Raw genomic sequence first — 12,027 nt, 5'->3', positions numbered from 1 at the left:
AATTCTGGGCAAATCATAGAGGACCTAGGCTGCCAGGCTAAGGGGGAATATTATGTTCTAAAATTTAGAGTCTAAATAATGGGCAGCCATTGGAAAAGGGCGATGATGTGATCAAAGTTTCATTTGAGAAGTTTTATCTGATTTCATCAAATAGAATGAGAGACAGCTAAGTGGCAAAGTGGATATAGTGCCAGGCCTGGAGTCAGGAAGACTCATTTTCCTGAGTTCAAATATGGCCTCAGATACTTACTAGCTGTGTGACCTTGGGCAAATTGCTTAACTCTGTTTGCCTCAGTTTCCTCATCTGTAAAATGAGCTGGAGAAGGCAGTGGCAAACCATTCCAGTATCTTTGCCAAGAAAACTCTGAATGGGGACACAAAGAGTCAGATACAACTGAAAAACAACAACAGAGTGGAGAGAAGGCCGGAGTCCTGGGGAACACCTAGCAAAATATTACAATTGTCTTTATAGCTAATCTCTTTCCATAAGCAGTGCCTTCTTCTTTGATTCTCTTGGTTATCTAAAAAACAAAGGATTTTTTTGTTGTTTAAATGCATAGTCATATCTCTACCGTTTGGTATTTGTTTATGAGAGCTCTAGACAACTTTCTTAATACTATAAATTATAGAAAAAGAGGAGACATGAATTGTTAAAAAAACAATTTCCCTACCTGTGAGTTCTCCATCCAGAGCTATCAAGCTCTAGACCTGCAGATATTAGTCAACAAAGCTCCAGTTTAGCCAGAATCAAATTAAATATAATTGGGAAGTGTTTAACAAAATGAATAAAAATACAACAAGACAGTGTTAATTTGTGGTTTTCTTAGTTGATATGTCATCTGCATTTCTCTTTGAGTTTGATGTAATGAAATCACAGATTAACTCCCTATCCACTATCTCAAATGAAGATATAGTCTGGTTACAGTTTCTTGCTTTGTCACTCTGTTCATACTCTTAGCTTTAAATTTCAGAATTTAAGAGTACCAGGACAGATCATGTCTCTACAGTCTCAAAACTATACTAGGTCCAGGAAGAGCTTAATAAGCTACTTTCTAATGATGCATTTCATAATCCTCAAAAATATTCCTATTATCATATATTCATCGTAGTGAAATTATCTCTAATATTTGTGTAGCTTAAAAAAATCAAGTTACCTTGTAATGTATGACTCCATACTTGACTTAGATATAGTTGGAAAACATCAGTGCTTTTTAGGTTAAAGAACTTGAAATTAGTCTGAAAATGATGCTGGAGAGATAACTTAATAAATCTTCAAGTGTAAGGTTCTTTTATATCTTAATGGCTTTTAAAAATCACAAATGTATCTTAAAGAAATAATACCTGTTATTTGTTTCTTAAAAGATATAGAGTACTTTCTGCATATTATTTTGTCGTTATAAGATTATGATCAATGGATATACCAGGAGATTTCTCCATTTGGTGGTTGATTTACTTTTCTTTTAATCTAACACTGACTACTCTGGCCCTGCTTGGTGATCTGGGCATGCTCCAAGTCGTTATTATTATGTAAGTGTTTATACTCACTTAATTGCTACTTTCTTAATCATCAAAACTGTAAGTTTTGCTAAGTTTATTTTCTTTTATAAGTCACACATTTTGTAATGAAATAAAGCCCAACTGATGCAGAGAACATTAAAAAAAAGTTTTTGTTAACATAGAGTGATAGTGAAATGAAAATATTTCTGATTCCTTCTCTGGAGCAATTTTAGGATAAATAATTTGTACCTGGTTAATTTTCTTTCTTTTTTTATTTGACAAAAATTATTTTCATTTTGACATCTGAATAAGTGTTGACTGCTCAGGACACGGCCTTTGGCATCTTTTGCAACTTATTCATCAGCTTGTTGCACTGTGCCTTTCTGAGAAACATAGATGCCATCCAAAAATTTTCTGATATCCTTGTTTTTGACTGTGGTGGCCTGTTGAATCAGGGTAGCTGAGTTTGATACAAGTTCAATATCATTTTCTTCAAGAATTAACTAATCTTTTTGGGCTTGAGAAACAGCACAAACAACATCTGGTCTCATGCGCACTCTTTGGATGTATTTTTCACCCCAAAATTTTCTGATTTCGACAAGTGAGCCATTCTCTTGAATAACAACACTGATGGGGAAAAGAACATACACAGACCGTATCTTGCAACAAAAACCCAGGGTAATGCTTTTGATCATGTTTTGTGCATGACTACATATTGTGCATACGGTTGCAAATTCTTTCCAATTTCCCCACCACTTGTCTACCTAGAGCCTTTTTTTCTTCTTTCCAAGGAGAGAGCTCAACATTGATATGGTTGAAATCCCTGTGGAGGATTCCTCTGGGCCCCTTCACAATAACTGTCTGACCCTTAAGAGAGATGTCAACATGTTCTGGGATGTCAGTGGTCTGGTTGCTTAGAATTGGTCTTCATTCTGGTAGTGAATGGGTCAAAAAAACAAAAAGACCTAGTTGATTTTCAAAGTTCATAGAGAATGAAGAAATAAAATCTCAGGAAAGAAAACTACATTGGAATTCTTTTTTAAGAAGTATTTATGAAATCTCTTTATGTTTTTAAAATGTATTGAAATAATTATGAAGTTCAGAGAACATCCTTCATACAGTTCATCTCTCATGCAGAATCTAAAAGGAGGCATGTCTCTGTCTTCAGTAATGAATAGCCTAGTCATTTACTGTTATTAAATCCATTCTCTGCCTTCTTTATAACATCAACCCCCACATGTTCACTGTATTTTAAGGAGGTATTGTTATAATGAGGATGAATAGATGAGTTTAATCTATAATGTCTAGAATTCATGTGGAATAGAAAATCATCCAACATTCAGAAGTAGACTGGTCCATTTTATTTCAGCTAGGTTATCTCTGGTCTTCTCATTGTTCAGAGGAGGAGAATAGGAACGATTAACTTAGTCACTAGTACAATTAACATGAAATTGGAAATGTCAAAGTAAATTGAGAAGGTTGAACTGGATAATCTCTAAGGCTTCTTAAAGCATTAATATAATTTGATTCTATGATCTTATTTAAAGTACTTAAAGTTTTCACTTTCAGTCCATTCTGTTAACTGTGCTTAGGACTTGATTCATGATGGAATATCCTCATTCATCTTCTTCATATTATAATTTCAATGTATACGATATATCACATATATGTATATATTTCAAATATATATATATTCCTGCTACCATCACACACACACACGCACACACACATACACACATACATGTACACATACACACATGCACACATGGTGGTAGCAGAAATGTGCTGCTAAATGCTTCACAACTCAGTCTTGGGGGAAAAAATGTTTGCCCAACACACTTCTAAGTTTATTTGGATTTGTTGACATTTTATACATCAGCTTTTTAAGGCTACACATTCACCAATCAATAAATCAAGCCCTGATTTGTAGTGTGTTTGATACTTTCCAAGAGGCAAATGCTCACACTGCTATTTTAACAGTTGGCTGTTCAGAGCACTTTAGGCCTGCTCCAGCACACTTCTGGAGGGTTGAGAGAGATCATTGTTTGGTAGGAATGCTATTGTGATATTGTTCTGCAGTTCTGTTGCAACAGGAATGAACTTAATTCAGGCAGGACTACACAGACCTTGCCACAATAGAGTTCATTCCTGTTCAGAAACAGCTTGTCTTGACATTCTTCCTGAGGATTAGAAGAGAATGTTGCTAAAGTTGGATTGCAGCAACAGTGTGCCTCTACTTTCAAGACCTCAGTGAAAACAAAGGAATACAACTTTCATCCAGAAACCTGAAAAGGTATCTATTTAAAATGACTTTGGGAAATATGGAAGAAATTTTACAGTATTAAAAGGAAAAAAAGAATCAGGAAAAGGGGACTCAAAATATATTTATTGATTTAGATGTCTTATCTTCCGATGTGCAGAGCAATGATTAAAAAAAGAACTGACCCTGATATCAGAAAGCAAGGTATGGATAGAGGATGAGTTCCTGAAAAGTCCAAATATGGGCAATGTAGCAAAATGTAGTTCTGATGGGGATTTTAACTTTTTTTTTTACCAAAAATGGAATACATGAAAATGTTATATACTTTTCTAATAACTTCATCTTCTGCTGGCATAGGAATTGATGAGGAAAAAAAATTATTTTGGGCTTGCTTGTGACTGACAAGGAAGAAGTGGCTGGCTAAAGCTAAGCAAGGGGAAGCTTGGCAAAAAGTGACCCTAGTATCCCAAAGTTTGTGATATCCAAGGAAGGAAATAAAAAATATAATCAAATTGTACCAAAGATTTTGGAAAATAGATTTTAAGAAAGTTAGAGCATGCTTCCATAACCTGTGACTTTAAAATTGAGGATTACTCAAAAATGCATATGCACTAAACATGGAAATAGGATTTGGAAAAGGAAAAATTCAAAAGAAAAACCCAAACTTGTAATAACTTTACAAAGTTTAAAGCCTGAATGGCAGAATTTTTTGAAAAAATACTACGATCAAGAAAAATGAATCATTTAAGATGGTGGATATCAGAAGAATAAGTAAGAAAGTTAGCCTTATTGTGTGGGATGGATGGGATAATAGCTAATAGTGGAAAGAAAGTGGAATTATTTAACTCTTTTTTTTTTGCCATCTGGTTGTTTTGGTTTCTTGGTTTGGTTTTTTATATAGGGCTGGAGGCTGGCCTGAAGCCTACATTGAAGAAACCTCAATGGTGGGACCAAGTGGAGGTGACAGAAGCAGCAGCAGCAGCTTCAGGAGTTCTCAGGCCAGAGATGCTAAGGGCAACTGACTACAGGTCAGAAAGAGACTACAAGGGAACCCTATGGTGGCAATGGATGTAGGACCAGACACTATTTGACAAATCCGTTGCATATGCCCATTTCTGTGTGACAGTTCAAGGGCAGAGAGGAACATGTTCCATCTAGAGGGAGCACTATCCCTGAGGGACAGTATCACTTTTGACCTGAAAGGGAGTAGAGACCATGAGGAGCAAAGCTTGCAATACCAAAGATTCAGGGGCCTTTCCTGGGTGGTTGTTGTCCTTTGTAATCAAAGAGGACCAAAAGGATATAAGTCCAACCAAAAGGTTGGGGTCAATTAACAGTGTTCCAGATTGTGACTGATCAGACCATTACAAGCTAAAAAGGCTCTACCATAGGTGATGCTGTTGGGGGTCTCTAAATCGCACATCTGATGTTTCCTTTGCATTGCTGCAATTCTTCTTTGCTCATAGAGCATAGCATCTTCTTTGATGTGGGCATGCCATATCAGGCAGTCCTGTGCCATTGTATACCATGTCTTACAATTGATTCCAAAATTATTCAGAGAGATCTTGAATGTGTCCTTGTGTTGCTTTTTCTGACTTTTGTGTGAATGTTTGCCTTGTGTGAGTTCTTTTTAAATAGTCTTTTAAGCAAACATGCTTTTGGCATTTGAACAATGTGTCCAGCCCATCATAGTTGTACTCTCTGTAGTGAAGTTTGAAGGCTTGTCAGTTCAGCTTGAGAAAGGATCTCAGTTTCTGGTACCTTATTTTTCCAGATGATCTTCAGAATCTTTTAAAGACAATTCAAATGGAAGAAATTCATTTTCCCTGGTGTACTGTCTAGATTTTACAAGCATACAACAATGAGGTTAGCATTATGGCTCTGTAGATCTTCAGTTTGGTAGGCAGTCTAATATCTCTTCTCTCCCACACTTTTTGTTGGAACCTCCCAAACAATGAGCTAGTTCTGGCAATGCATACATCAACCTCATCATGTATGTTTACATGCCTGTGATGTATACTTTCTGAGGTAAGTAAACTTATCCATTAAAAATTTCTCCATTTGCTGTAACTGGCTCCATGTATGGATGGTATGGTGCAGGCTGGTGGAAAATCTCTCTTTTCTTGATGTTAATTGTTAGCCCAAAATTAGCACAAACTTCAGAGAATCAATCCATATTTTGTTACATCTCAGCTTCAGAGGCTACATTGAGGGGCATAATCATCTGCAAACAAAAAAATCATACATTAATGCTCCCTCCACTTTAGTCTTGACTTTTAGCCTTTCCAAATTAAATAATTTACTATCAGTGCAGTAGCTGACCTTGATGTAGTTTTCATCCTTGAAGGCATGGAACAGCATTATAGAAAACATCATGCTAACAATAGCATGAGAGCAAGCATCTAGTCCTTTTCTCTTCTTCTCCATACTACTTCCCTTAGTGCAAGTACATAGCCCTGCTTCATTCCATTAGCTATTGGGAAACTGTGAGAACATTGCCCTTTATCCAGAATCCATGCAAGCATGTCATCATGAAACTGGCATACAATATTGGTAAACTTTTCTGGGCAAACAAATTTTGTCATGATCTTCCACAGGCCCTCAAGATTAACAGTATCAAAGACCTTGGTCAAATCAACAAATATAGTGTACAGACATTTGTTCTGCTCCTGGCATTTCTCCTGGAGTTGTTGGGTAGCAAACACCATGTTGACCATTTCTTGGTGCTTTCTGAAGCCACACTGGCTATTATGTAGATGACCATCTTTCAGGTGAAGGATCAGCCTTTTAAGGAGGACTGTGGCAAGAGTCTTGCTGGCAATGACTAAAATAGGGCCCCATCCCCAACCCTGTAATTGTCACAGGACAACCTATTTCCTTTATATAGATGGACAGTAGAAGTATCCTTGATCTCCTGGGGTATAACCTACCCTTGCCACATAACCCAAAAAATTTCCATCAGCTTTTGTATGTATGGGGGTGCAGGATGTTTAGAGAACACTAATGCCTCTGGTGTAAGGGTTTGCCAAGCCCATTTCAAGGCTGTTCATCTACCTGTGTTGTCACCCTACTCTCACTTGGGGCTTTAAGAAGCTGTAAAATGCACAGTGACCACACCCTGGTAAACTGGGCAGAAGAGCTAAACCATGTTAGAGTACTGAAGGGTCTCAAACCCATTGGTGAGTTAAGAGTGTGTCCATCATAAGCATGTAAAGACTTTTCCTGGGGGAATGGGCTGGTGAAAAAATGTGTTGCAACAGCCATGAAGGTGACTGAAGCAGACATTGTGGAATGCTTAGAGATTGTTTAGACATCTTAGACACCAAAGGTCATCCACTGTATCCCAAGTCATCACTAGTTTTCTTGAATTTGATCTTGCCAGTCGACTCTGATGACTCTGGAAAAGAGAGTGAGACATTTTTACACAACTCTGCCTCACTTAAATCCAGTTTATGTGTGAGTCAAGAGACATTGCACGTACCATTATTTTTTTTGATCATGGCTTTCAGATAATCCAATAATTTTTAAATTATCTGTCCTGGATCTATTTTCCAAGTTAGTTGTGTTTTTTTTTTCCAACGAGATATTTCACATTGTCTTCTATTTTTTCATTCTCTTGGTTTTGTTTTACAATGTCTTGAATTCTCATAGTCACTAGCTTCAATTTGCTCCATTCTAATTTTTAAGGAAGTATTTTCTTCAGTGAGCTTTTGGACTTCCTTTTCCATTTGGCCAATTCTGCTTTTTAAGGTATTCTTCTCCTCATTTGCTTTTTGGACCTCTTAGGCCATTTGGGTTAGTCTATTTTTTTGAAGGTGTTATTTTCTTCAGTATTTTTGGGGTCTCCTTTAGCAAGCTATTAACTTGTTTTTCATGATTTTCTTGAATCACTCTTATTTCTCTTCCCAGTTTTTCCTGTACTTCTCTCACTTGTTTCTCAAAATCCTTTTTGAGCTCTTCCATGGCCTGGGACTAATTCGTATTTTTCTTAGAGGCTTTGGATGTAGGGGCTTTGACTTCGCTGTCTCCTTCTGGTTGTATATTTTGATCTTCTTAGTCCCAAAGAAAGATTCTATGGTCTGACTTTTTTTTTTGCACAGTTTGCCCATGTTTCCAGTTAATCACTTGAGTTATAAACTCTTTGTTAAGGTAGGGGTCTGCTTCCAGTGTGGAGAATGTACTGTCCCAAGCTTCAAGGGTTTTATGCAGCTATTTTCAGAGATACTGCTAGGGACCTGTAAATTTTCAGTTCTTCCAAGGTGGTATGATCAAAGACAAGGTATTTACTGCTTTCCTGGCCTGTGCTCTGGTCTATGAGTGACCATAAGCACTGTTTTCTGCCTTGAAAATGTGAGGAGGATTCTCTCTTTACCACTGCCACAAGCTTTGCCACACCAGCACTCCTTGTTCCAGGACCACCACCCAGGACTTGCGACTCAGATCTAAGCACAGGCAAAGCAAGAGAATCTTGCCTCAGCACCAGCAAAGAGATCCCTGAAATCCCTTTCTGATCAACCACTCAGTTCCCCCTCAGTCTATGGGCTGAGAGCTCTGGAAGCAGCCACTGCCCCAGGGCTGCACCAGGACTGGGGCTGGGACTGAACTTCTCTCTCACCATGGTCCCAGATCTTTTCTACTGACCTTCTAAGTTGTCTTTGGCATTTGTGGGTTAAGAAGTCTGGAAACCATCACAGCTGCCTGTGATTCAGTTCTCTGAGGCCTGCTCCAGGTTCACTGAGGCCTGGTCTTTGTCTGTATGCCCATGCTGAACTCCCAGCTCAGCATGATAGACCTTTCCAATCACCCATCCAGGTGTCTTGGGCTAGAGATTTGTTTCACTCTGTCTTTTTGTGGGTTGTGCTGCTCTAGAATTTATTTAGAGCCATTTTTTTACAGGTATTTGAGAGAGAGCTCAAGCAAGTCACTGCTTTTACTCCACCATCTTGGTTCTGCCCCTTGTCCATACCATTTACACTACATGGATGTTGTACTTCATTCCTAAAGAGGACCAAAATGAAATCATTATGTACACTACTTAATTTCAAATTGAATAAGTAGGTGATTGCTTGAAACACTAGGGAATCATGTTTGAACACTTGGAAAGATCTATGATTTTAACAATATTCATCACATAAATTGCAAACACACTTTAGCAAACAGTTTTTGATAATTGCTATGGCCAAAAGAGTATATCCCCTGGTGAATCATTTTCCATTAAAGAGCCTCTCCAAACTTATTTACTCTGATTCTTAGCCCATCCCTAGGCCCAGACCTGAGCCCTTTCCAAGTTGTTATGACCTATCAGGGCTGATAATTGGCAGAGCCTTCTAGAACTGAGAGTTACTTTCATATCCTATTGAAGCATGAGATTAAGTCCTTAATGTAAGAAAACAATGGTTTGGCATTATGTTTTGATTCATAATCAGTCAGGATTTATTGCCATTTCTCCAGAATAAACAGAAATGTTTACTTTGTGGGGATTGGATAGGTTCAATATCCATTCTAATTATAACTTGTAAATCCATGGGTTTGTTGTAAAGTTCACACAAAAGGTTGGAAGTTATGGTTATGCTTATTAAATACTAACCGCAAATTAATTGATGAGCCTTTATCTCTTGTGCCAATAATGTCAAAGTCTTTGTTACGAACATATAATTGTGTTTTGCTGAGCATTATTATAAAACCTTGGTTATCATCAAATTCTAAAACCTGCTTGTATATAAAACTATTTAAATAGACTGGTTTTCCATTATGCCTATTTGTTATAAATGCTTTGCTTTTCCTAATTTTTTTAGTAGTAGTGGGGAGAGAATAGATTTTTATTAACTCTAAAAAACTCATTTTAAAATATTTTTGTGAGGCATACATCATTAAAATATTATTCTTAGTATCTTGCAAAACCAAATTTCTCCATAGTAAGGAGCCCTTGTGTCTTTAACTGCTACCTAATAGCAATTTCATTGTGTAAACACAGGGCATTCTAGCGGGAAGTCATCTATTAATTCTAATGAAATAAAGCTTATAACAATGAAATATTCATTGTAGTCAGGGAAAGAGAGTAAGTTCTTGGTCTTTTTTTTCTGGCTTTCCTACTTGATTTGAGTAACTAAGATCAAATGTTCATTTAACTTTCAAAAATGGATATAAATGGATTATAATCTTGTAAACTGTTCTAGATTGCTCAAAATAACATAGCATGAAGCTTATGGGGTTAGATATAGAACTAGAAGAGATCCCAAAGCACACCTAGTCTAACCCTTCCTGCCTCCCCACCTCACCAGCCCTCAATATCATAGATGACAAAGATTTAGAGTTGGAGAGGAAATAATAAAACATCTAATCCAAATTATTCAATTACTTTTAGGCAACAGAGAGTCAGAGAGATTATATGACATGTCCAAGGTCATGTAGCTAATAAGTTTGAGAGCTAGGACTTAAATCCAGCCAAATATTATTTGGCCTCAAAGTTCAGTTCTCTTTTTTACTATATTATAATGTCTCTGTGTTTTGGTACTGAGGAGGAAGCTGGAGTACAGATATTTAAATAATTTGTTATTTATTGTCCCTTGTCTACATAGAAATGGCAAAAATTGAAGTTCTTGATTTCTTTTTCTGCTTAACCAATATTGCCTTCCTACATTACTCAGCTTAGGGGCTTATGTATTTGAATCTGGGCTCCCTGGAGACCTTGTCATCTGCATTTCTGCATTTCATTCACAAGGAACAATAGCTTCCAAATGAATGCAATTTAAAGTTTATTTTCTTATAGGAAAAAGCACAGAATTAGGGCCTGCAGGCATCAGTTGGGCATATGTCTTCATTTCCTTTTGACTTTACAACAATTCACAATGTCTTAAAAACAAATCTTAGAGGGGAAATGTAGTAGTGTCAATGGAAAGATTATCTTCCTATTTAATATTCTTCACTATACTATATCCTTCTTAAAATCAAGACCTATGACCTTACTGTTTTAGAAGCTGTCTGAAAATGGTCTGTTCTTTTCTCCAACCCATATGTTAACTCTGAAAAACCCTTTGAATGTTCAACACATTTTAGGGAGTGTTTTTTTTTTGGGGGGGATGGAGGGTGTATGCTCATATAATGAAAGAAAAGGAGCTGAACAACAGCAAGGCTTCTCACAATGTACTGTGCTGCAGACACAATCCAGTCCAACCAGATCTTCATTTCCAAGGAAGCTGGTAGAAATCAAGTATTGGGGAACATCATACTGAGAAATAAAGTCTTGCTTTCCTCTCACTTCATTTTCACAGTTCCATTATATATGTGGATACATCCATATGAATATCTGTAGATTGGCTGATTATCTTCTATACTCTACTAGACTGCAATCTCCTTGAGGGCAGGAATAGTTTTTAATTTAATCTGCGTTCCCAAATGTCTAATATGTTAAATCTATAATGGTGCATCAATAAACAAATGAACTAGGTGGCTGCAGTGGAAAGAGAACAAGGCCTGGCATCAGTTACAGTCAAGTCCAAATACATCCTCAAACACTAGCTGTATGTCCTTCATGTAAAGACACAAGATTACTAGGGGGGTCAAACTATCCTGCCAGTTGTGCCAGTTGTAAAGAGGTTGATCTGTTCTGCTCTACTATGCCAATGGTAGGAATGCAGACCCTCTGAGATGATACTGAGACACTGAAGAAAGTGGGGCTCATGCCAACTTGGTAGTAAATATATGTAGATTTAGTAGGGTTAATTGGGTTAAGGGAGTTTACTCACAAGACCTAGTCCTTGACAGCAAGAGGACAGAATGGTATAATAGATCCCTGCACCAACCCCAGAACAGGTGAGATATTATATAGAAACAGATTAAGGAGGGCATATTGCCAGAGATGGGCCAAGGTCATATGCAAACATTTCCATGAGATAGTTGGAGCTTTTTTTGCTTTTTTCATTTACTCAAAGTAGTTTGTATTCTCTGTGAGACTTGGGGTCAAATTCCCAGGCACTGGCTACTACTGTACATCTGAGCAAGTCACATAAGCATTTTTACCTCAGTTTACTCATCTGTAAAATGGGGATAATAATAGCTTCTGCTTTGCAAAGCTATTGTGAGGACCAAATGAGATAATGATAATAAAGTGCTTAGCATATTCATAGTTTGAGACATAGTAATCACTACATCATTATTACTATTATTGTCATGATATATTCAGGCATCTTTACCTAATATATACTTATAAGCATTAAGCAATATATATGTATATCCATATATTTCAAATATTTTCCTATATTTCCTTCTTA

General features: G+C 37.0%; 1 pseudogene; it reads right to left on the bottom strand.

Moving 5' to 3' along the window:
- Positions 1 to 1,828: 1,828 nt before the first annotated feature.
- On the bottom strand, positions 1,829 to 9,430 carry LOC110205429 (large ribosomal subunit protein uL6 pseudogene; annotated as a pseudogene).
- Positions 9,431 to 12,027: the final 2,597 nt, after the last annotated feature.

The sequence above is a fragment of the Phascolarctos cinereus genome, unplaced genomic scaffold, assembly GCF_003287225.1.
Source record: "Phascolarctos cinereus isolate Bilbo 61053 unplaced genomic scaffold, phaCin_HiC Scaffold_5;HRSCAF=322, whole genome shotgun sequence".
NCBI classification, from domain to species: Eukaryota; Metazoa; Chordata; class Mammalia; order Diprotodontia; family Phascolarctidae; genus Phascolarctos; species Phascolarctos cinereus.
Note: the sequence above shows the minus strand (reverse complement) of the source record. Positions and strands in the feature narration are given on the sequence as shown.